The 26,646-nt window shown below is 39.3% G+C and overlaps 2 long non-coding RNA genes across 4 annotated transcripts in view; one reads left to right on the top strand and one right to left on the bottom strand.

Moving 5' to 3' along the window:
- Window positions 1–26,646, bottom strand: part of LOC140136297 (uncharacterized) — a 272,880-nt gene that overhangs the window by 136,937 nt on the left and 109,297 nt on the right. The window lies entirely within an intron of this gene.
- On the top strand, window positions 16,537–25,192 carry LOC140136294 (uncharacterized). The gene is made up of 4 exons (XR_011856641.1): window positions 16,537–16,695; window positions 19,072–19,296; window positions 20,749–20,857; window positions 24,425–25,192. It is a non-coding gene; the product is annotated as an uncharacterized lncRNA (long non-coding RNA).

The following is a 26,646-nucleotide window of genomic DNA, read 5'->3' as shown; positions in this document are numbered from 1 at the left end:
ATTTGCAGTATATATCTAAATATGTTCTAACAAATTACCAAGTTATGTAAATGGTAGCATCTAAAGAGTGTGCTATCTACTGAAGATAACATGGATATCTACTGCGGGTGCTATCTACTGAAGATAGCACGGGTATCTACTGAGGGTGCTATCTACTGAAGATAACATGGGTATCTACTGAGGGTGCTATCTACTGAAGATAGCATGTATCACATATCTATATATCCACCCAGTACCTACTAGACCAAATTTCAAGAAGATAAAATTGTTCTGCTGACTGTGCACTCCCAGACTATAGGAACAAATATGCAAAAAGACTCGTACATTTTCATTTTTTACTATATTTTGGCCTAAAAGGAAGACACAATTTGTAAGTGTTGTTTTATATTTTCCTAGTATTATGCGCCTAAGGAAACTTGATCCCTTTCCATACTTCAGTATGTCAATGTATCAATCACAAACCTAACCACTGGTTAGAGATTCTGCAAAGCTTGTTTTGAAATGTGGCTATTCCAGTTGAAATACATACATCCTCAGTGAAAGACATGACCTTAATTAACCTCCCATACAGGGAGTGTAAATTTCAAATGGGGTTACCTGAATGGGTACCGGGTGATTCTATTTGAAATCTATACCCCCTGTGTGGGAAATTAATGTTATGTCTTCCATACAGGGTGTATGGATTTTAACTGGAATAGTCTATATATATGATTCATTGAATTCAATTCTATGGTACAATAAACAATGGAAAAGAATACATTTCCAATTCATTTATCATTTCTTTATCTTGCTTAGGCCCTTTGCACTTGATTATTAGTTTCCTGTTTACCGCTTCGGCGTCCAAAATTGAAAATCTCAAAATAATTAATTATTTTATTTTTATTTCTAATTTTCTCCTTTAAAATAACTTTCAACTACTTCTACTTGCCATTTTCTGACTTTAATAATATCAACAATTATGATGAATGAACAAAGAGTACAACTCCACCTTCACTTATTTATAAAATCAAATATTGTTGTGAAATAATTAAATGCCCGCCCTAGTCAAAACGAGTCGATAGTGGTTGTAATAGTTCAAACCAAATAAAGAAAATAAAAGATAATTAATAATTAATAATTAAAAGTCACCTCGTCCTTTTTCAAAATCTTAAACAGGAAACTAATAATCAAGTGCGAAGGGCCTTATAAGTGATAGGGCACTTTATTTGCATAAAAAATGTTTTAACAAGTAGCCTATAGCATGTAATACAATCAAACAAACCCTGTGTCCAGAAGTATGAATTATCACTTTTTTATTTATTAGTTTTGTCAATTTTACAGGCCAGAAATATATGATTACTGAAATATGTGTTTCAATGGCAGCACATGGTGTAGATGTTAGTTATTTAATTTCTGATTTATGGGAACAAATCAATCACAAGGTGGGTCTAATATTGGTCCACATATAAATCAGAGCCAGAGATAAATTACTAACTCGCATCTAACGATCAACTTCCCATAGCCTGTGATTGGTTAGCCCCTGAGCACTACCTGCCAATCTAACATTGCCTCTGATTGGTCAATTACATGATATCTTCACTTTAATCACCAATCAGAATGGAGCTTTGCAAATAATTCACCCCAATTTTTTGTGTAGTGAAATTATTCTAACAATGTTGCTGATTGGTCCAATTGATAATGAAAACTTTCTTTTTGGCCAATCGGCAGGTAGTTCTCATGGGGTTCATAGTATGTAACAAAGGAAGGTTGATTCATCTGGTGCTTTCATCGGAGAAAAGGAATTGCAGAAATTGGTGAAAATATTGGTATACAAGGCAAATGCAACTTTTTTACTCATTGCTGACATGGTGCCTTCAGGAAAGAAAGTTTCCTATTTATACTAAGATTTTATTTTTGAAATGGCTTATATGTTTAAGGTGCATAATTAACTATAAGGCATGCTGTTTTACTGCTGCGTTCAGTCATCAATCACAACGATAAATCCTACACAAATTGTTTTTGAGTTTGATTGACAGATGACGTCAAACGCAAACTAGTCTCAGATTATAGAAATAACTAATAATGCTGTAGGATAACCCAGCAAACACAAAAACGTTTTAAAAACGTTTTAAATAAGTTATATTTTGGCTTTTGGTTTAGATAAAAACGTTTTAATAACATTAAAATGTCGGGTTATATAAAGGTCATGATAACGTTTTAAAACGTTTTGTATGAAAACACAATACAACAATATTTTTAAATGTTTTCAAAAAATGTTATTGTAAACTATTTTTGTAAACATTTTTGCAAAATATTGTGTCAATACTTAAATAACATTATGTCAAAATGTTTGAACCCAGCAAACACAGAAATGTTCTTAAATGTTTTTTCAAAACCTTTTAATAACATTTAAATGTCGGGTTATATAAAGGTCATGAAAACGTTTTTAAAAGCGTTATTGAAAATATTTTGGGCAAACATTTTTCGCAAAATATTTTTTCAACTCCCAAAATAACATTCTGTTTAGAATGTTTTGTATTAAGTTTTCAAGAATGTTTTTGGAATGTTATTAAAACGTTTTTATACCCTTTATATAACCCGACATTTAAACGCGTTATCTGTAAAACATTTTTGTTTGCTGAGCAGTAAATTATAAAAAAATGTTTTTTAAGGTTATGAAAACGTTTTATACTCTTAATATACCCTTTATATAACCCGACATTTAAACATTTTCTGACAACCTTTTATAACCTTTTGCGAATGATGTCGAAAACGTTTTGTGTTTGCTGGGAAACTATAGTAACTTATTAGTGATGTGATGTGGTGTCTATACCGAAAGTGTTCAAAGCAGGCTTGTATGCAGGATTTTTTTTTGTTTTTGGGGCACGGATTTTGAAAAAGTGGATCTTTATTCAAGGAGGGATGGCAATTTTGTGAAAAGTGGTCCTTATTAAAATTTGGACCCTTTTTTGACCGAAAAAGCATAAAAAACCTTGCAAATTAGGATTTTGGGAAACTTTTTAAAATACTTTTGCATATACGAGCCTACACTTTCAAATCTCTAAGCCAAATGTGTGTGTGCATTGCAGGAAATTATCTACTCACAGTTACAACAGATTTTCACCTGATGTGACACATTGTCATCATCCCTACATCTTTGTGTCAAAAATTGCAGTGATAGTACTGCTAATCCTCTCGTTTTTCAACACCTACACATGGCGATTTTACACCATATGACTATCATATGAGATACCCACAGAGTTTCTATATTCTACACATTATTACGATTTGTGCATGCTCTAGTACCACATATGATGTTGCTATTACAAGAAAATTTGATTTGTTTTCAGGTAAAATCCAGGTTTTGTTTCCAGTACACTAACTTGAAATGCAATACACTAATTAGCGGCGACTGCTGTTTGTTGTGTATATATTTTACTGCATTTTATCCGTAAAGATTTTTAAATCGCCGTAAAAATTGTGATATATTTAATTTTGAGAATTACAATTATACTTTATAGGTATAAAGGAACACGTTTAGCCCATTCAGTTAAGATCCAGGTGCTTGTATAGAATATTCAATCACAAGTCCTATAACACAATGCATATGTAAACTTTCTTTATCTTTGTCAATAATAGAATATTGATTTCAATAGAATTGAATACATTTTGAGTTTGTACTTTAACACTGAGCGATCTAGCGATCAATTTCTAGCCAATCAGATAGGACTCCTTTTCTTGCGTCGGTGAAATACCAATCGCCTGTCGCTCACCAACGGAGTATGGAGCTGTATGGAAAAAATATTTATAATACAGGGAGTTGACACTGTGTGTGAATGACTGATAACTTTCTCAACCAAATTGGAATGCTGTTGACAAAACAACTACAAACTAAATTGCGTAATATAAATGGCATAATTCAATCAAAACTTATAAACATACATTCTAATTTTCTATTGATATGTGACACAAGTACATAGAAGATGAAATGTTTCATAAACGGTTTGTTTGTTTTACATATATGTATCACCTTTCGTAAATGTCAACCGATGAAACGTAAGCTTCCTTATGACATGGTCTGCATCATGTCATCGCTCCAAGGGACCCATACAACATAGTTACACATACAGGGTGTGTTGTAAAAAGATAATTATAGCACATTAAATAGTATCTTATCCAAGCTATAGCCACCCGTCTGTTCATCTATTATTTTTGACAGGGAATTTGCTAAGTTCCAGGATATGCAAAATTAAATTTGGTTTATTTCAGTTGAAATATATACACACTTCACTTCATTTCAACTGAATAGCCCAATGTTTTACAAGGGTGTTATAAATATGGTGGGCCCTATAATATTCACTAAAATGTTGGAAAATACACATAACATAAATGCATCCACCTCCAAGGAAAATGAATGAATCCTTATATGACATTAAATCTCTCCACACAGGTGTCAACTGCAGACGACAAGTTTCAATAATTATTTTTTTATTCCAAAAAATTCAGAATTGTAAATTATCATGACCAAATTTGGAATTGGCATACAAAATGCATTAGAATGAGTACAAGCAAGCATAGCATTGGTTCTGTGGTTCTTAAGATAGCTCCTGATATTTTGAGAGAATATCTAAAAACATGGACTTTTTATGTTGAAGCCTATGGCTAGCACACAGAGCATTCAGGCATAAAAATGCTCATAGTACACGTAGTGTAATTATACATTTTCAATACACTTCGCGTGGGCTACACATTTTGAAGAGTGTATGAAAATGTAATGCTACTTTTTTACATGTTTTGAAGTGTATTAAAATTTAATGCTACTTTGTAACTCACCGTGGAACCAGTATCCTCAACATTAATAGCTTAATGAGTTAACTGCCTAAGTAAAAGGTGACAATGTGATCATGTTGACATGTACTGACAGATTCTAAGTTTAACCTTTTAAAGTATCTATTTTATAGTTACATCACTTAATTATCTCAGGTTGTGAGGAGTACCTGGTATGCAATGGCGCTCTCTATATAGTACACCAAATCTAAATCAATGTGGACTTATAGAGCACATTCACTTTGGGACTACTAGGGTTGCCAAAAAATTTCAGACTGAATCGCAGGTCAAATAATCGAAAAATCACCCAATTTTTCTCTTAACCATTGGTTCCTATGAGACAGGAACCAGTGCCGCCGACAAGGGTGGTTAAGGGGTTGCGTTACCCCCGGCCCGGGTCCGAAAGTAAGAAAACATACCTTAATGGCCCCATAAAAGCAAAGTAAAGAGTCCTCAGGGGGCCCGTAAAAAAGGGGCCCTGGCGTTCATTTTATCCCGGGCCCATAATGGCTCTCGACAGGAACTACCGAAAGTCTCGGGAGCTAATGTTAAAAAGTTGCCTAATTTTATTTATTATCCATTGATTTCTATGGAACAGGAAATTGGCAAAGTCGCTGGGAAATCTTCAAAAGTCACCTAATTGGGCTACCATATTGAGGGTTTGGCAACCTTGGGGATACCGACAAGGTGTATATTTATTTCCCCAGGTATATTTCATGTGTTAACTGTGTATGTGTTACTTACATTTCAAAATAGATGTAACATGTAAATGCACATTGTTCAATGCCTAATGGAAAACTAAGTGAGCCTAAAGCATAAAAAGATTCTGTTACAGGTTTGGCTGGTTTTGCATTGGTTTTATGCACTCATCATGAAGTGCAGTATCATGGTAAGTGCATGTGTAAATGCAATGTGGGCTATGGAAAGTATACCACATTGATACGCTTCAATGTGGACCTGGTGTCCTATGTGGAGAGCCCAAGTATGTTATCTTACATGATATGAACCATCTGCATCCATTCAGATGAGTTATCAAACATTTGACATGTTTTCATGTTTCATTGCTCTTATTTCATTTGTCACTTTGAAAGCATCCGCCTGTTTCTCCCTCATAAGTCTCAATATCAATATTTTAATATGAAGATAAAACCAGAAGGAATGTACATCTTCCAGAATCACTTAGGCCTAATTCTGCTCAGAAACATGGATGTGGAATCTAGAAATATTTCAATAGAGAAACCAGATGGCATGAGAGGTAGGATGAGTGTGATAGATTAAGGAGGGAGTGATTACCTGAGCTTAATGGTAAGACAGAAAAGAAAGAGGGAGTGAGAGAGACATACTGATACACAGTGAGCAGGGGAGAACTGCTGAGAGGGCGAAGGAGAGATGAGAAGAGAAAGGGGGGCACAGAAGAGGGAAAGAGGGAGAGAAAAGGGTAGAAAGAGAGAGGACAGAGAGAAACACAGATAGACAGACAGGATAGATGGGGAGAGAGGGTAAGGTGAGTGTGATAGATTAAGGAGGGAGTGATTACCTGAGCTTAATGGTAAGACAGAAAAGAAAGAGGGAGTGAGAGAGACATACTGATACACAGTGAGCAGGGGAGAACTGCTGAGAGGGAGAAGGAGAGATGAGAAGAGAAAGGGGGGCACAGAAGAGGGAAAATAAGGGAGAGAAAAGGGTAGAAAGAGAGAGGACAGAGGGAAACACAGATAGACAGACAGGATAGATGGGGAGAGAGGGTAAGATGAGTGTGATAGATTAAGGAGGGAGTGATTACCTGAGCTTAATGGTAAGACAGAAAAGAAAGAGGGAGTGAGAGAGACATACTGATACACAGCGAGCAGGGGAGAACTGCTGAGAGGGAGAAGGAGAGATGAGAAGAGAAAGGGGGCACAGAAGAGGGAAAGAGGGAGAGAAAAGGGTAGAAAGAGAGAGGGACAGAGAGAAACACAGATAGACAGACAGGATAGATGGGGAGAGAGGGTAAGGTGAGTGTGATAGATTAAGGAGGGAGTGATTACCTGAGCTTAATGGTAAGACAGAAAAGAAAGAGGGAGTGAGAGAGACATACTGATACACAGTGAGCAGGGGAGAACTGCTGAGAGGGAGAAGGAGAGATGAGAAGAGAAAGGGGGCACAGAAGAGGGAAAATAAGGGAGAGAAAGGGTAGAAAGAGAGAGGACAGAGAGAAACACAGATAGACAGACAGGATAGATGGGGAGAGAGGGTAAGATGAGTGTGATAGATTAAGGAGGGAGTGATTACCTGAGCTTAATGGTAAGACAGAAAAGAAAGAGGGAGTGAGAGAGACATACTGATACACAGCGAGCAGGGGAGAACTGCTGAGAGGGAGAAGGAGAGATGAGAAGAGAAAGGGGGCACAGAAGAGGGAAAGAGGGAGACAAAAGGGTAGAAAGAGAGAGGACAGAGAGAAACACAGATAGACAGACAGGATAGATGGGGAGGATAGATGAGTGTGGGGAGAGAGGGTAAGATGAGTGTGATAGATTGAGGAGGGAGTGATTACCTGAGCTTAATGGTAAGGCAGAAAAGGAAGAGGGAGTGAGAGAGACATACTGATACACAGTGAGCAGGGGAGAACTGCTGAGAGGGAGAAGGAGAGATGAGAATAGAAAGGGGGCACAGAAGAGGGAAAGAGGGAGAGAAAAGGGTAGAAAGAGAGAGGACAGAGAGAAACACAGATAGACAGACAGGATAGATGGGGAGAGAGGGTAAGGGGAGTGTGATAGATTAAGGAGGGAGTGATTACCTGAGCTTAATGGTAAGGCAGAAAAGAAAGAGGGAGTGAGAGAGACATACTGATACACAGTGAGCAGGGGAGAACTGCTGAGAGGGCGAAGGAGAGATGAGAAGAGAAAGGGGGCACAGAAGAGGGAAAATAAGGGAGAGAAAAGGGTAGAAAGAGAGAGGACAGAGGGAAACACAGATAGACAGACAGGATAGATGGGGAGAGAGGGTAAGGGGAGTGTGATAGATTAAGGAGGGAGTGATTACCTGAGCTTAATGGTAAGACAGAAAAGAAAGAGGGAGTGAGAGAGACATACTGATACACAGTGAGCAGGGGAGAACTGCTGAGAGGGAGAAGGAGAGATGAGAAGAGAAAGGGGGCACAGAAGAGGGGAAGAGGGAGAGAGAAGGGTAGAAAGAGAGAGGACAGAGAGAAACACAGATAGACAGACAGGATAGATGGGGAGAGAGGGTAAGATGAGTGTGATAGATTGAGGAGGGAGTGATTACCTGAGCTTAATGGTAAGGCAGAAAAGGAAGAGGGAGTGAGAGAGACATACTGATACACAGTGAGCAGGGGAGAACTGCTGAGAGGGAGAAGGAGAGATGAGAATAGAAAGGGGGCACAGAAGAGAAAAAATAGGGAGAGAAAAGGGTAGAAAGAGAGAGGACAGAGAGAAACACAGATAGACAGACAGGATAGATGGGGAGAGAGGGTAAGGGGAGTGTGATAGATTAAGGAGGGAGTGATTACCTGAGCTTAATGGTAAGACAGAAAAGGAAGAGGGAGTGAGAGAGACATACTGATACACAGTGAGCAGGGGAGAACTGCTGAGAGGGCGAAGGAGAGATGAGAAGAGAAAGGGGGCACAGAAGAGGGAAAATAAGGGAGAGAAAAGGGTAGAAAGAGAGAGGACAGAGGGAAACACAGATAGACAGACAGGATAGATGGGGAGAGAGGGTAAGGGGAGTGTGACAGATTAAGGAGGGAGTGATTACCTGAGCTTAATGGTAAGGCAGAAAAGGAAGAGGGAGTGAGAGAGACATACTGATACACAGTGAGCAGGGGAGAACTGCTGAGAGGGAGAAGGAGAGATGAGAAGAGAAAGGGGGCACAGAAGAGGGAAAGAGGGAGAGAAAAGGGTAGAAAGAGAGAGGACAGAGAGAAACACAGATAGACAGACAGGATAGATGGGGAGAGAGGGTAAGGGGAGTGTGATAGATTAAGGAGGGAGTGATTACCTGAGCTTAATGGTAAGACAGAAAAGAAAGAGGGAGTGAGAGAGACATACTGATACACAGTGAGCAGGGGAGAACTGCTGAGAGGGAGAAGGAGAGATGAGAAGAGAAAGGGGGCACAGAAGAGGGAAAGAGGGAGAGAAAAGGGTAGAAAGAGAGAGGACAGAGAGAAACACAGATAGACAGACAGGATAGATGGGGAGAGAGGGTAAGATGAGTGTGATAGATTAAGGAGGGAGTGATAACCTGAGCTTAATGGTAAGGCAGAAAAGGAAGAGGAAGTGAGAGAGACATACTGATACACAGTGAGCAGGGGAGAACTGCTGAGAGGGAGAAGGAGAGATGAGAAGAGAAAGGGGGCACAGAAGAGGGAAAGAGGGAGAGAAAAGGGTAGAAAGAGAGAGGACAGAGAGAAACACAGATAGACAGACAGTATAGATGGGGAGAGAGGGTAAGGGGAGTGTGACAGATTAAGGAGGGAGTGATTACCTGAGCTTAATGGTAAGGCAGAAAAGGAAGAGGGAGTGAGAGAGACATACTGATACACAGTGAGCAGGGGAGAACTGCTGAGAGGGAGAAGGAGAGATGAGAAGAGAAAGGGGGCACAGAAGAGGGAAAGAGGGAGAGAAAAGGGTAGAAAGAGAGAGGACAGAGAGAAACACAGATAGACAGACAGGATAGATGGGGAGAGAGGGTAAGATGAGTGTGATAGATTAAGGAGGGAGTGATAACCTGAGCTTAATGGTAAGGCAGAAAAGGAAGAGGGAGTGATTGTGAGAGACATACTGATACACAGCGAGCAGGGGAGAACTGCTGAGATGGAGAAGGAGAGATGAGAAGAGAAAGGGGGCACAGAAGAGGGAAAGAGGGAGACAAAAGGGTAGAAAGAGAGAGGACAGAGAGAAACACAGATAGACAGACAGGATAGATGGGGAGAGAGGGTAAGATGAGTGTGATAGATTAAGGAGGGAGTGATAACCTGAGCTTAATGGTAAGGCAGAAAAGGAAGAGGGAGTGATTGTGAGAGACATACTGATACACAGCGAGCAGGGGAGAACTGCTGAGATGGAGAAGGAGAGATGAGAAGAGAAAGGGGGCACAGAAGAGGGAAAGAGGGAGAGAAAAGGGTAGAAAGAGAGAGGACAGAGAGAAACACAGATAGACAGACAGGATAGATGGGGAGAGAGGGTAAGGGGAGTGTGATAGATTAAGGAGGGAGTGATTACCTGAGCTTAATGGTAAGGCAGAAAAGAAAGAGGGAGTGAGAGAGACATACTGATACACAGTGAGCAGGGGAGAACTGCTGAGAGGGAGAAGGAGAGATGAGAAGAGAAAGGGGGCACAGAAGAGGGAAAGAGGGAGAGAAAAGGGTAGAAAGAGAGAGGACAGAGAGAAACACAGATAGACAGACAGGATAGATGGGGAGAGAGGGTAAGATGAGTGTGATAGATTAAGGAGGGAGTGATTACCTGAGCTTAATGGTAAGACAGAAAAGGAAGAGGGAGTGAGAGAGACATACTGATACACAGTGAGCAGGGGAGAACTGCTGAGAGGGAGAAGGAGAGATGAGAAGAGAAAGGGGGGCACAGAAGAGGGAAAGAGGGAGAGAAAAGGGTAGAAAGAGAGAGGACAGAGAGAAACACAGATAGACAGACAGGATAGATGGGGAGAGAGGGTAAGATGAGTGTGATAGATTAAGGAGGGAGTGATTACCTGAGCTTAATGGTAAGACAGAAAAGAAAGAGGGAGTGAGAGAGACATACTGATACACAGTGAGCAGGGGAGAACTGCTGAGAGGGAGAAGGAGAGATGAGAAGAGAAAGGGGGGCACAGAAGAGGGAAAGAGGGAGAGAAAAGGGTAGAAAGAGAGAGGACAGAGAGAAACACAGATAGACAGACAGGATAGATGGGGAGAGAGGGTAAGGTGAGTGTGATAGATTAAGGAGGGAGTGATTACCTGAGCTTAATGGTAAGGCAGAAAAGGAAGAGGGAGTGAGAGAGACACACTGATACACAGTGAGCAGGGGAGAACTGCTGAGAGGGAGAAGGAGAGATGAGAAGAGAAAGGGGGGCACAGAAGAGGGAAAGAGGGAGAGAAAAAGGGTAGAAAGAGAGAGGACAGAGAGAAACACAGATAGACAGACAGGATAGATGGGGAGAGAGGGTAAGGTGAGTGTGATAGATTAAGGAGGGAGTGATTACCTGAGCTTAATGGTAAGGCAGAAAAGGAAGAGGGAGTGATTGTGAGAGACATACTGATACACAGCGAGCAGGGGAGAACTGCTGAGAGGGCGAAGGAGAGATGAGAAGAGAAAGGGGGCACAGAAGAGGGAAAGAGGGAGAGAAAAGGGTAGAAAGAGAGAGGACAGAGAGAAACACAGATAGACAGACAGGATAGATGGGGAGAGAGGGTAAGGTGAGTGTGATAGATTAAGGAGGGAGTGATTACCTGAGCTTAATGGTAAGGCAGAAAAGAAAGAGGGAGTGAGAGAGAGAGATACTGATAGACAGTGAGCATGAGAGAGCTGAACAAATGGAGAAGGGGAGATGAGAAGAGAAGGCAGGGGAGGGAAGGAGGGAGAGAAACGGGTAGGATATAGATGGGGAGAGAGAAAGATGAGAAATGAAGAGAGAAAGAGAGATCCAGAGGGAGAAATCTCATCTTCCCGTAATTGTGGGGACATGAAACGGTTTTTCACTATATAAGTGGGGACACAATTACAAAGTGGGGACATGGCCATGTCCCCACAATTACGGTAGGCCAGAAAAGTGAGAAGACATCGTTTTATACAGTGGGGACTATAGGTAGGAGGGCCCCACGTATCTTGTCATTATACGTGCAGAGAGAGAGAGAGGGGGTGTGTAGGTTGTCAAAAAATGACCCCAAGATGGGGGTCACAAGTACTAGTCCCCAGTTTGTGTGAGAATATTTTGGTCTCTCGCTTTCTTTTAGGAAGCATATGGGGTGAGAGTCTCGTATGTCAAATAGAATAGGGGTGCTCTATTGATTAGTGGCATCAAAATAATGCCAACACCTGAGGACCCGGTTTTTGGCCATGTCCCCACTATTACGGTAAGGCAATGGAGAGAGAGGCAGAGAGGAGAGGGAAGGAGAAAGTGAGAGAATGAGAGCAAGAGAGATGGTGAGGCAGAGAAGGGGAGAGAGAAACGGAAAGCAGTGGGGTATATAGAGGCAAAGGAGAGAGAGACAAATATGGGAAAGAAAGAGGGGAAGATGTAGAGAGTGAGAGATAAATATAATACAAATCGACATCATTTATTTGCCTAACATTTTTGTCCATGATATCATCTTTCAATCCAATGGACACAACAAAAGTCACATAACAGATTTCACACCACCAAATAGAATTATATCGCTGTGCCCTTAATTTCACTTCTTAGTTTCTTAATTTAAGCATTAAAATGAGCAGAAATGTGCATAATTTTAGCCAAATTTGGATTGGTCATGATTAGTAATATTATTTCCTGCAAGTGTACCACAGATGGGCGAGATCAAATAACTTTTAATGATTTTAAGCAGCCTTTTCTTTACAGAAACACTGGCATGGTTTTGCCTGTAAAATAGGCAATTCCCAAACATCGTAGACTTCGAGGGCCAGTCGTAAAAAAAAATGACCGTCAACCTATATTTTTTCCCAGCCAGAGGGATCAGGCAAGGGCTGATTTCAACCATCATAGCTGTCGCTTAAAACTGAGTCGCTCCTGTGAAGAAAAATGACGTTTTCTTAAGGCAAATTTAGCACATATCTCTATGGGACTCTGATTTGGTGGTGTGAGATCATAAGTGTGTGCATAGAATGACCATTAGAATAAATCAATGGAAAACAACCAACCAGTACGAGATGTATATAGCTTTGGAAAACAAGCCATACTGATTCCATAGATAAATACTCCTGCAGTCTACTACCATTTACCACTTGAACTTTATCCTGACCTATATGATGAAACAAAACAGGTCATTTGTTGGATTTATTGAATTTTCAGAAATATATGCACTCAAGAATGTACCCATTTCTATGAGGTAATAATTATTTCCTGAAAAAAAGACACCCATTTATAAAGATTTTGCTCCATTCATTCTGAAAATGTAGTGTTTTTTGGCCCTTTTCTCAAAATACAAAGCAAGGATTTTGATATGTTTCGACAATTTTTTTCTATGGTGGGGTTTCTCAGACCTGTAACCAGGCAGGTGCATGGAAGTGCCCTACAAAAGGTCCACTTTCTTAGCATAATTGTGTTAAAATGTAACCAAACGAGGACCAAATTTGGAAGAAGAATTCACAAAGCATTCAATATAATTATGTGAAATGTTTGAACATGACTTTTAAAATTCTCCTTATAGGATTAAAGGCTACAGGAGAAGCGTTGTTTTCAAAAAGGTCACATTTTGGAAAACAAATGTATGCCTGTGTTCAACTTTCGTTACTTTCGATATTTTAATGGTCAGTCACAATTGTTACTGATGCCGCTTATAGCTCATAAGTTGCTTTCAAGATATGGAGTTGAAACTTTAGCAGACACACACAGCAAGGATGAATCAATATCTGAAAAAAATACATTAGTTTCTTCTACCACCGCAAAATGTAGAGGGTTCATTTTCTACATGTAACCTCTTTTTTTTGATATCCTGTATACATTAAATGTTAACCACTTTTCTGTGATTTTGATGAAATACATAGATGGAATGAATAAAATAAAAACACACATATAAGCCAAAACACTGACAATTGTCATCAGTGGCATAATGTCATAGGGGCAGGCTCCCTCCCCTTATCAGAGTCAAAATTTGACAAATTATATAGCAAATTACCAACAAACAATCCGTGTCCCTCAATCAGACAAAGTGTCCCTCAATCAGACCCACCAGTACCCTTCAATCAGTCGCAGTTTCCCCCTCCCCAATCGGATGACTACACCACTAAATTGTTTTTAACTCACTTCACGCTGGTGTCGACTGCAGACGACATGTTTCAAAAAAAATTAAAAAATTAAAAAATTTCAGAAATGTAAATTTTCATGACCATATTTGGAATCAGCTTGAAAAATGCATTAAAATGAGTACAAACAAGCCTAGTATTGGTTCAGTAGTTCTTAAGATAGCTCTTGATATTTAGAGATAATATTTCAAAACTTCCAACTTTTTCTGTTGAAGCGCATGGCTAGCACGCAGAGCATTAATACAGTAAGTAAGAACGAAAAAGTGGACTTCGCCGACTTCCATCTTATTTGACAGAATCCCATCACAGATACATGAACAGTGGCTCTCCATCCTTGCCCCAAGCAAATAATGATGAGTAGTGGTAAAAGGATGTTATCTCTAGTACAAAGACAATACGACCAGCACCATATGAAAACATGCAATGGCTCTTACTTTATATCTCATCAATAGCTTAGCCCTATGGATGTGCAAGGAAGACGCGAGCCAGTGAGGGCGCTTCACTCACTAATACCAATCGAATACTAAGATGCAGAGGGATAAAGAAGTTTTGCCTAAGGACTTTGATAAAGGACACTAATTTGAGATTTGCCAGAAAAAGGGAAAACAAATGGACTGAAAAAAAAAAAAAAGAAAAAAATTAAGGATGAGTGATGACGATAATAAAATATGCCAGAGTCATGTGATCATGAAATTATCCGAAGGATTCACCATCTCAGAACGTATTAATCTCAGAGAGATGGTGAAACGATACAACAAATAGATACTCTGGCTGAATTATCATCATCACACATTTTCAATAAATATTAAATGGAGACGGAGACTTTGAAGCCTAAAGTAAAATGATGCTAATCGTACAAATTAAAGTTTTCTTGACCCATAATATATATTATATTAAACTTTGATATCACAGTTGGTATACAAAATATTGCACAATGTGTTTACAGGACGATGTAATTTATGAAGATGAATATTGTTAAAAAGGTATGCGATAAATATGATTTTTCGTAGACAAGTGACGAAATATTTTTCCTGAAGCTAATACTTCAATGAAATAATCATTGAAAATTGATACTACTTTCCAGGCCTATTAAAACAAAACTCGGAACCGCACACCCTGCGGGAACCATTTCCTATATCATAAAATCTCACGAAACTGAGAGAAATAAATAAATAACACTTTAAGAAAAATATTCGTCACTTAGCATCAAAAACCATTGCATTATTTCATAAATGCGTCCATTTTTAGACCTCAATTCCTTTTAAAAGGAATTTCTTGTTTTATAAAATTTTGGGATAAAAATCTAATGCGAAGGAAAATTCATGAGAAATATCCAAAGAGATTTCTAAGAAAAATCCAAAGTAAATTTCTAAAAGAATCAGAAGAAAATCTGAAATTAATATTTGGAAAGAATCCTTAAAGAATCCTAAAATGAATTTAGAGATGAGTCCCAAAAGAATCAGAAGGAATCCAAATGAATCCAAAGTGCATAACCTAAATATTTTTGGGGAATTGTCACCTTAAAGTGATCAAAATAAATATAGGTGCCTTCACCTTAAACATGCACGAAAATAAGTTTGGCGAAAATAAAACTACCCAAGACTATATAAAAATGATGTCATTTTCGACACTTGGCTGCCTGACTATCACTCGGTCAGAGGTCGCTGTACGTGCACTTTCGTGAGTCTCCATAAAACGAGTTTCGAATACAACAATGCGGCGATGTTTACTTTGTGCATGCTCATTAAAGGACCTATTTTATGGATGCAAAACCTAAGTATAAATTCATAACAATTGTTATGAATATTTTGGAATTATTTTTGACCAACCGTGTCAAAAATAATGGGAGAGGACATGTATAAAAGAATGTTGATGATGGCATTTCATCTCGTATTTGATGGAAGCTTAAAAATCGATCATCATTACAAAACACAACAAGGTTTTGTTGGCTGCAACTCGCCGGTGATGATTAAAATGAAAGGGTGTTTTAAAAGAAATGAACATTTCTTTTCAGCAAGTCAAAATACGAGATGACAATCCATCATCAATTAAAATAAAAATAAAACATTTCTGCCATTAAAACAGCAAAATAACCATCTGGATAGGAATTCCTATCCAGAGGTTAGGTTAATTAATCATTTGTAATTAACCAATCATACCTCGTTTGGATGACCAAACTTGCTTGAATCAGTAAATCAATAAATCAGTCACTTGAAAATGTGTGTCTTGTCCCTCTGAAGACTAGATAACAAGTGTTACCAAATTGTTTTGGAGTTCTCATCCTCCTTTGTTCCAAAACTTCTCATATGCAAATGAGGTGGTAGAAAGGTTCTGATTGGACGAGAACTTTATGGCTCATGAAGGGATGAAAAAATAAAGAGGTATGATTGGTTGCTTCCAGAGAGAAGGTGCTGGAAGGTCTAAAATGATATCTCATGAATATTCATTATGTCAATGACCATGCTGAAGAAAAACAAAGGAATAAAAAGAATTAAATGGAATAACAACTCTGTCTTGAAGGCTCCTGATTGTCCAAATGGGTGAGTAGGCCTAAATTTGAAGATGGCGGATAAAACAGAAAAACAAGACTTTTGAAAAGGGTGGAAGAACTCTCCAAATTTGAATAAACGTCCAGATAAAAACGGGAGATGTTCCTAACATGACCAAAAAGGTTGGGGTAATTGTGATTTAACAAATAAATAAGAAAAAGGAATTTTAAAAGCAATTTAAATAGCGAGTTCCAAAAATGCATAGCGCGACAACTTAAGGTGTATGCAGGATCTTAGCTCTATGCACAATCGCAATATTGAAATGGCGACTTGCACAGACGATCGTGGGAAAGTATTTATCTAGTTTAAATTTGGGTTTTGAAGGCAAAATACTACCGAAATGGAATAAATAAGGACATGGGATTTTGATGGAGATGTTAAATAGAAAGGTGAGCTAAGATTTGGCAGGGAAAATTGATCGCGAATGCGTGACTAAGACAAATAAAAATACGAAACAGGAAAGCTTACAAAAAAATAAAATACGGGGTGTCACCGCCGTTACAACACCCTCCGCTCAGAAAAACTGTTTCGTCCCCGAAACTCCTCAGCATGGTCTCACATAAGATAAAATACAACATAAAAAGCATGTACATTATTTTTAGGAGAAAATATTCAACAAGTAATGACGCTCAAATAGGTTACCAAATATAAAAACATTGAAAAGATGATCAGCTGTTATCTTTGTTTACATGAACAGCTGATCGCAAATGGGACCAAATTGATGACGCCACAATTCAGACGACAATTTGAGCAGTTGTACATGTGTGCAGACTATGCACATGTATGCGGGAATACAATAACAAAGCATAAAAGAGTTCCACAAATAGAATCTGAAAAACAACATGCCAACCGATCACAACATTATGAAGAATTGGAACAAATCTGCTGCATCTTTAATTTCAACCTTAAAGCTTTGCATGCTACTCAAAAACATGCTGTGTGATCTGCAGACCTGAATTTGGAATTGAGGTGAGTAATGAATATTTTTGTTTATTTTGACGATATAAAAAAAATGGATTGTGGTTGAATATTTAAACCTACACATATAAAGGTATATTGTATGTTTATGACAAGGAAAGTGTATAAAAATATAAAATATTTAATTATGGGCCTTTTCTTTTTTGTATTTCTTTTGCAAAATTTATATAAAACATAAATAAATGAGAACATAGATATAATTCATGAATATGATATATTGCCATACAAAATTTTGTAATGGCACACATGATAATGCAACTGTTGTTGTATGATTGTCCTAATTTGAATTAAATATTTTTAGCCTAAATTCCTAAATTTGAATTTGGAATTTTGACTCGAAACCATGACAACGCTGCATAAAGCGGGCCTAACAAATAAAACAGTGGCAAATGCCCAAACCTCAAAATTTGAATTGATGGGATAAATAAATATATGCGAAAATTATGAACGGCCTAATGGACAATCCGACATAGGCCTATACAAACTATTCGCCATTTTTCTTCAAAATATCACTCATTGGATGATTGAAATTTTTGATTACAAAATTACATTCCAAAATTTCAGAACTTATAATTCGAAACAATTTCCAAAATATGTACAAAATAAAAATCACAAAATTTTTATAAATTAGATTTCAATTATAATATAGAAGTTGACCTAGACCTACAACAACAGCTGATAAAAATCATTATTTACAAAACCGCCTTTGGTATTCAAAACAAAGGGGGTGACGGTTGGAAGCGGTGGAGGACGCCCATTCCCTCACTCCTGGACCAAATTAAATCCAGACTTCTCACCTATGACTGATTGGATATGGAGAAATACTTTAAATTAGGCCTAATTATACCAATAATCCATGTGGGCCTGGAAGTTTGGCTGTACTGGAGGTGGTGGTTGTAACGGCTCTATCTCCTCCGTCACCACCTCCAGCAAAGTCCCGTCGGGTAGTTGAGCTCTCTCCGTCACCAATCTGTACAGGTTACGTCCCACTCTACTTGGCGGCCCTTCACTGAAACTGTAGTTGGCTTCGTCCGTCATTCTTCTCATCATCTGCATTCGTCCCCGAACGTCACCTGCCCGGAGATGGTGTATCTCCCCAGGCAGGGTAGGAATAGAGATGAGACTGGGGATCGGCCGACGAGTATAGGGTGGAGGGGGGGCCTGTGGGTGCTGCGATGATCTAGGTGGGGTCGTTGGTGATGTACATGTAGAAATGGACGGTGACTGTGATGTATTAACTTCTGGTTGTTCTTCTTCTTCTTCCAGTAATTCTTCTTCCAGTAATTCTTCCATCTCTTCCTCATTCACTTCGAGAGACATGGACAGCGATGGACAGGGGGATGAACATGGAGTAGATGATTCTACTGGGATTGGAGAAATGCATCTGGTGATTGTGGAAATAGACGTACTTGGGCCTTGTGGGCATCCCCTCTCATGTCTGGCCAGTTGCTGAATAGACCTAGTTTTTGCTCCTCCACAATGTCTACAGGTATGGTATAGTTGATGCCTTTTCATCACATGCCTCCGAAAGGCGGGCTTGTTCACAGTCTCATAAGTACAATCTTCGTGAAAACAACGATACGTCTCGAACGTGGCTTCTGAATTCCTCTGTCGTTTGCCATCCTGGGCTGGTCCATCATTCGATCTCTTCATCTACTGAATGTATAAAGGAAAAGAAAAGGGGCTTGGGACCTATGTTCTTAATTTTTTTTTTTTTTTTTTTTTTTTTATGGGCAGCATGTGCTTTCATAATTTTTTTTTTTTTTTTTTTTTTTTTTTTTAACTAGGTATAGGAGCTCAAAACATGCTGGGATCCTTAGAAGTCCTCGACGCACCAACCAGTCCTGAGATCAAAAGCTGAGATCAAAAGAACATAGATCTACTTAACCGATCCGTGTGAAGCTTCATAAGTATACCAGCATAGAGCTTAAGGGATACCTAGCCATTTGGGGCGAGTGACTTTTCTACCGCTGCGGGTACACAGCAGGGGTTCTGCACATGCGGGATTGGAGGTAAGTAGGACGTTGACCTCATTCTCATTGTTAGGGCAGGGCGTTTGGACTTGGCCCTCTCCCTGTGTATCATTGAAAGGGATTTGATCCAAATATTCTTTTAGCTTGTCTACATGGACCACTAAGTCTTTCTTATCCCTCTTTAATTGTTGACCTATGCGATAGATCAGTGGGCTCAAACGCGTTACTACGACAAATGGACCCTCCCAATTCTTTTGCAACTTGGGGCTTTTTCCAACAACTCTTCTAGGTCTGTATAACCATACTCGGTCACCTGGACGGAATTGTTTCACTTCTTTTGCTGAACCTCTGTCGTAGTATCGCTTTTGTTTACCACTAGCTGCAAGCGCATTTTGGCGGGCTTCATTATGGACTTTATTCATGTATTCTTGTTGGTTTTCAACAAATTCATCCACATCAGTGACAGCTTTCTCAGGAGGGACACCATATACTATATCAATAGGCAGACAGGGGTTCCAACCCAACATCATTTCTCTGGGTGTATAGCCAGTACTAGCATGCACTGAAGTCCTGTATGCTAACATGATATAGGGAAGGTGTGCATCCCAATCTTTTTGATTTCTGTCACAATATAAACGCAAAGTGTGGGTTAGAAATTTGTTGAAAGCTTCAATGAATCCATTGGACTGGGCATGATAAGGCACAGTACGGGATTTTTGAATCCCAAACAATTCACATAGTTCCTTGAACAACTTAGACTCAAAATTTCTCCCTTGGTCAGTATATATCTCCTTGGGGACTCCGAATACACTTATAACATGCTCTATAAGGGCTTTGACTACAGTTTCAGTTTCCTGGTTAGGGATAGGTACAGAAGTTATCCACTTTGTGAAAGGATCCCCCATGCACAGCATATAACGATTGCCTTCTTTCGTTTCTGGCAATGGGCCTAAAATATCCATGGAAATTCTCTCCATTCGGGATGTTACGTTATGAGATGACATAGGTGCTCTGCTGTGTTTTTCTGGTTTTTGTTTTTGAACACAATCATGGCAGTTTCGCACCCACTGAACCACATCTCTATAACAACCTGGCCAATAATAGCGTTCCCTGACTTTCCTGAGGGTTTTCTTACGGCCTAAATGACCTCCTACTCGGGCGTTGTGGAGCTGCAACAGGGCGCCTCTGCGAAGCTCCTCAGGTAACACTATTAGTGGTTTCTTTTCCCAGTGATCACTGGTAGACAGTCTGTGCAATACACCGTCTAAAACAACCAAGTCATCCCATACATCTAAGTACTTGGGATGCCTCAAACCAGGACTATCTCCCTTTCATTATTTGGCCTAATAGGATCTCCTTCTGTATCTGCCTCTATTTTCCTAAGTACTTCTCCAATTATAGGATCCTGTAACTGAGTCATTCTCATATCTTCTCGGGACATATTTTGCACCCACTGATTATGTGAACTGTTTGTATTCTTTCTCACCGCAGATACCTGTACCTGTGGGGAATTTGGGTCAGAAAGATTATGGTTTTGACATCCATTATGCACTTTGGATTCTCTCAGAGGGATCTCAACTTGCCTTTGGAAGCCTGACCGGTAAGTGAACTGCTTTTTCTTGGGAATTTATAGTCATTCTTTGACATTGTTTACAGGCTTGGTCTTCACATGGCCGTCTTGAAAGGCCATCAGCGTTACTACGTGGTAACGACCTGCTCTGTGCTCAATATCAAATTGATAATTTCCCAAGATTTCTAACCAACGGGCAACTTGTGCCTCAGGGTTCTTGAAATTCATTAACCATCTAAGGGCTCCATGATCAGTTCTGACCAGGAATTTCTTTCCTAAGAGGTAATGATGGAAGTGTTTGATGGATCTTACTATGGCTAAGAGTTCTCGTCTTGTGACACAATAACTGCGTTCCGCTTTATTCAGGGTCTTACTGTAGTATGCTATTACACGCTCATGTTCGCCTTGTTTTTGTGTCATAACGCCACCAAGCCCAATCCCACTAGCATCACAGTCTAGTATGAAGGGATCTTCTTCATTTGGGTATGCTAGGATAGGACTTGAAATGAGCTTGTCTTTTAAGGTTTGGAAGGCTAGATCTGCTTCCTCGGACCATTGGAAAAACCTATTCTTTTCTGTTAAAACATGCAAAGGCTTAGCAATGTAACCAAAGTTTCTGATGTATTTTCGGTAGTATGAGCAAGTGCCTAGAAAGCTACGTACATCTGTTACACTTTTGGGGGTGGGCCAGTCTTTTACGACTTCAATCTTTTCTGGATCGGTGGACACCCCTTCTTCGGACACTTGATGGCCTAGGTATTGGACCTTTCTTTTCAGCAAACTACACTTTTTGGGGTTGAGCTTTAAACCAGCTTCACCTAGGCGATTGAATACTCCATCTAGGCGTTCTAGCGATTGCTCGACACTGTCGGCATAGACCATAATATCGTCTAAGTAAACTAAACAGGTTTGCCATTGTAACCCCCGCAACACTTTCTCCATAGTTCTCGAGAAGGAAGCGGTCGCAGAAACCAAACCCATAGGAATTCTCTTTGGCTGGTATAATCCTTTGGTGGTATGGAAAGCGCACTTTTCTCGGCTGTCAGGGTGCAAAGCTACTTGCCAGTAACCACTCTGTAGGTCAAGAGTTGAAAACCACTTGGCTCCTGACAGCCGCTCTAAAGTGTCAACAATACGACTTAGCCCGTATGAATCAGGGATAGTAACTTGGTTCAAACGGCGATAATCAAGACAATATCGATAGGTCTTCTTGTCTTTCTTGAGGACTAGGACACAGTTAGAGGCCCAAGGACTCGTGCTCTCTTCAATAATTCCTTGGTCTATCATATTTTGGACTTGCTCCTCCTCTAACTTTCTCTGATGTATAGGAATACGCCTAGGATTCTGTTTGATGGGGGCGGCATCACCTGTGTTGATTTTGTGCTGGACTATGTCAGTGTACCCCAAGTCTGTTTTGCTTTTGGCAAAAATGTTAATGTGTTTAAACAGAAGGTTTTTCAATTTCTCTTGGTCTTGCTCACATAACTCTTCACTTGATGAGTCCCACAAATCTTTCATATACTCTGGAATGACATCTTCACTTGTTTTTATCAAGTTACATTGCTTAGTCTCGCATTTGGATTCAACAGGTACTATAGTGACGGGCTCAAAGGTAGCTATGACTGTGTTTTCATAGAGCTTTGCTCTTTTTGACTCAGGGTTCAATATTCTCAGGGTTAACTCTTTTTGGGATGGGTCGACGAGGACTCTTGCCAATAATAAGGGTATTTTTTCTGAGAATTTGGTGGAAGGTTCCACGATACCAGGGTCTAAAGATTTGGAGTTTGAATAAAATGAGCTTTTACAAGCATTTAAGCTTTCAGCGGGTATTGTCATGGTTTGTGACATGGCAATATGGAACTCTTGAGTTTCTTCTTCCTCGTAAGGAGAATTTGGCAGCATGTCAAAGAGCATTTCGTTCTTTTTAAAATCAAGGCAACACTCGTGGCTTTTAAGAAAGTCACAGCCCAAAATACCATCGATGCTAATACTCGCAACTCGTATTGTGATGTTTATTAGTGTGCCGTTGATTTTAAGGTTAAATTGCCCTTTGCCATTGCAGTATAATTCTGTTCCATCGGCCAATGTCATTTGAATATCATCCTTGTAGAGAGGGGGTCTTATTTTTTCAGGGATTTTTCTATAGATTTCGGGGCTGATTATTGTTACCCCAGCCCCGGTATCTATAAGAAAAGAAAGTGGGGTTTCTTGAACCTTTCCCTGAATGTAAATGCCATCTTTGTCAATTGTAATTATTTCTCTTTGTCTTTTAGTAGGTAAGTTTTCAAAGGGTCGTTTTGACTCAAAGGTTTCCTTACTCAGACCCGCGAGTTTGGATGATTCTAGTTTAACTGATTGTGGTGATGGTGATGAGAATGTCTGGGGGGGCCATTATAGGAATTTCCCCGATTTGGATATCTTGACAGATTGGGGCAGTCTCTCTTCATGTGTCCCACTTGTTTGCAATGGAAGCACTGTTTGGCTCCGGACATTCGCTTTCGATATTTTTCATTTGTGATTGGATTTCCAACAGAGTCTTTTGCATTTGGGGAGGATCCATTAAGTTTCTTTCTTGGGGTTGAGAATCAATTGCCCTAATCCCTGCCCTCTTGCTAGGAAAGGCTTTCTGGTTTTCATGGAATTTCCTAGCCTCTACTTTGATGGCCATGCGTGCGGCCTCGTCCATAGAGGGACGGTTCTCGAAACAGACCCATTCCCTCACATCTGCACGCCGCAAATTGCGTCGATGAAGTATTCACGAGCTATGCGGTCTTGCATTTCATAGCCAGCGGTGGGGTAGGTTCGCTTCACCAGCCGCCTTATGGCGTGGGCCAATTCTGGATATGTTTCCTGGGGTTGTTGAGCACGATTACGCAATAATGCCCTGAACACATCTTCCTGATCTTGGCTTCGAAACGCTTGGTCAGGACTTTAACTAATTCATCATAACTTTGACGTTTTTGGACGCTCACGTCTCCCAGGGCTTCTTGAGCCACTCCCTTCAAACTGCAACCGAGGCAGAGCAATTTTTCTTTGGAATTCCAATCATTTAGTTTGCACGCCATCTCAAACTGGATCAGAAAATCTGACCAGGTGGTGGTCCCATCGTAGGTTGGGGGTTTCACCGAAAATTTGGCTTTGTGCTCTTTTTTTCTCAGGGGTCTTGGGTGTTATGCTAGCGAAATCCAAAAGGGCAGACCCTTGGGTGGGAGCAGCAAAAGATCTAGTACTTTCCACTTGGGGTACCTGCTTGTTCATGTGTTCAGAAATTGAACTTTGAATCATGGTTTGGATTGATGACATACTCTTGCGAACGGTTGTTTCTACAAGGTCTCTTATCATTTGGGGCATATCATCTCCCTCGTTATCACTGATGTTTTCTTCATTAGCATCAAGGAAAGGGGCGTTATCCCCTCCCTCTTCATTTTCTGTGTTTTCGGCCGGGCAGGGCCTTTGGGTTTGGGCCTACTGGTACTAGAACCCCTGACGGTCCAAATGACATTCCCATCATACAGCCACCACTCCCAGTAACTTGTATCTCAGTGTCACCATCATTTTGACTCCCATTTCTTCCCTCATCTTTATCTTTATCTACAGGTGCACGGACTTCCTGACTACCGATAAGTCGTCCCGACCTCAACGAATGTGTGGACAGTGCTTCTTCTCCGCTACTCATCATTTCGCTTGCGGTATTTTCCAATAAAAAGAGAAAAAGTATCCCACTCCTGACACCATTGCAAGGAAGACGCGAGCCAGTGAGGGCGCTTCACTCACTAATACCAATCGAATACTAAGATGCAGAGGGATAAAGAAGTTTTGCCTAAGGACTTTGATAAAGGACACTAATTTGAGATTTGCCAGAAAAAGGGAAAACAAATGGACTGAAAGAATGTAAAAAGGGAAAAATTAAGGATGAGTGATGACGATAATAAAATATGCCAGAGTCATGTGATCATGAAATTATCCGAAGGATTCACCATCTCGTAACGTATTAATCTCAGAGAGATGGTGAAACGATACAACAAATAGATACTCTGGCTGAATTATCATCATCACACATTTTCAATAAATATTAAATGGAGACGGAGACTTTGAAGCCTAAAGTAAAATGATGCGAATCGTACAAATGAGAGTTTTCTTGACCCATAATATATATTATATTAAACTTTGATATCACAGTTGGTATACAAAATATTGCACAATGTGTTTACAGGACGATGTAATTTATGAAGATGAATATTGTTAAAAAGGTATGCGATAAATATGATTTTTCGTAGACAAGTGACGAAATATTTTTCCTGAAGCTAATACTTCAATGAAATAATCATTGAAAATTGATACTACTTTCCAGGCCTATTAAAACAAAACTCGAACCATTACACACCCTGCGGAACCATTTCCTATATCATAAAATCTCACGAAACTGAGAGAAATAAATAAATAACACTTTAAGAAAAATATTCGTCACTTAGCATCAAAAACCATTGCATTATTTCATAAATGCGTCCATTTTTAGACCTCAATTCCTTTTAAAAGGAATTTCTTGTTTTATAAAATTTTGGGATAAAAATCTAATGCGAAGGAAAATTCATGAGAAATATCCAAAGAGATTTCTAAGAAAAATCCAAAGTAAATTTCTAAAAGAATCAGAAGAAAATCTGAAATTAATATTTGGAAAGAATCCTTAAAGAATCCTAAAATGAATTTAGAGATGAGTCCCAAAAGAATCAGAAGGAATCCAAATGAATCCAAAGTGCATAACCTAAATATTTTTGGGGAATTGTCACCTTAAAGTGATCAAAATAAATATAGGTGCCTTCACCTTAAACATGCACGAAAATAAGTTTGGCGAAAATAAAACTCGCCCAAGACTATATAAAATGATGTCATTTTCGACACTTGGCTGCCTGACTATCACTCGGTCAGAGGTCGCTGTACGTGCACTTTCGTGAGTCTCCATAAAACGAGTTTCGAATACAACAATGCGGCGATGTTTACTTTGTGCATGCTCATTAAAGGACCTATTTTATGGATGCAAAACCTAAGTATAAATTCATAACAATTGTTATGAATATTTTGGAATTATTTTTGACCAACCGGTGTCAAAAATAATGGGAGAGGACATGTATAAAAGAATGTTGATGATGGCATTTCATCTCGTATTTGATGGAAGCTTAAAATCGATCATCATTACAAAACACAACAAGGTTTTGTTGGCTGCAACTCGCCGGTGATGATTAAAATGAAAGGGTGTTTTAAAAGAAATGAACATTTCTTTTCAGCAAGTCAAAATACGAGATGACAATCCATCATCAATTAAAAATAAAAATAAAACATTTCTGCCATTAAAACAGCAAAAATAACCATCTGGATAGGAATTCCTATCCAGAGGTTAGGTTAATTAATCATTTGTAATTAACCAATCATACCTCGTTTGGATGACCAAACTTGCTTGAATCAGTAAATCAATAAATCAGTCACTTGAAAATGTGTGTCTTGTCCCTCTGAAGACTAGATAACAAGTGTTACCAAATTGTTTTGGAGTTCTCATCCTCCTTTGTTCCAAAACTTCTCATATGCAAATGAGGTGGTAGAAAGGTTCTGATTGGACGAGAACTTTATGGCTCATGAAGGGATGAAAAAATAAAGAGGTATGATTGGTTGCTTCCAGAGAGAAGGTGCTGGAAGGTCTAAAATGATATCTCATGAATATTCATTATGTCAATGACCATGCTGAAGAAAAACAAAGGAATAAAAAGAATTAAATGGAATAACAACTCTGTCTTGAAGGCTCCTGATTGTCCAAATGGGGGAGTAGG

The sequence above is a fragment of the Amphiura filiformis genome, chromosome 16 (genome assembly GCF_039555335.1).
Source record: "Amphiura filiformis chromosome 16, Afil_fr2py, whole genome shotgun sequence".
NCBI lineage: Eukaryota > Metazoa > Echinodermata > Ophiuroidea > Amphilepidida > Amphiuridae > Amphiura > Amphiura filiformis.
This window is presented reverse-complemented; position numbering and strand designations above follow the sequence as displayed.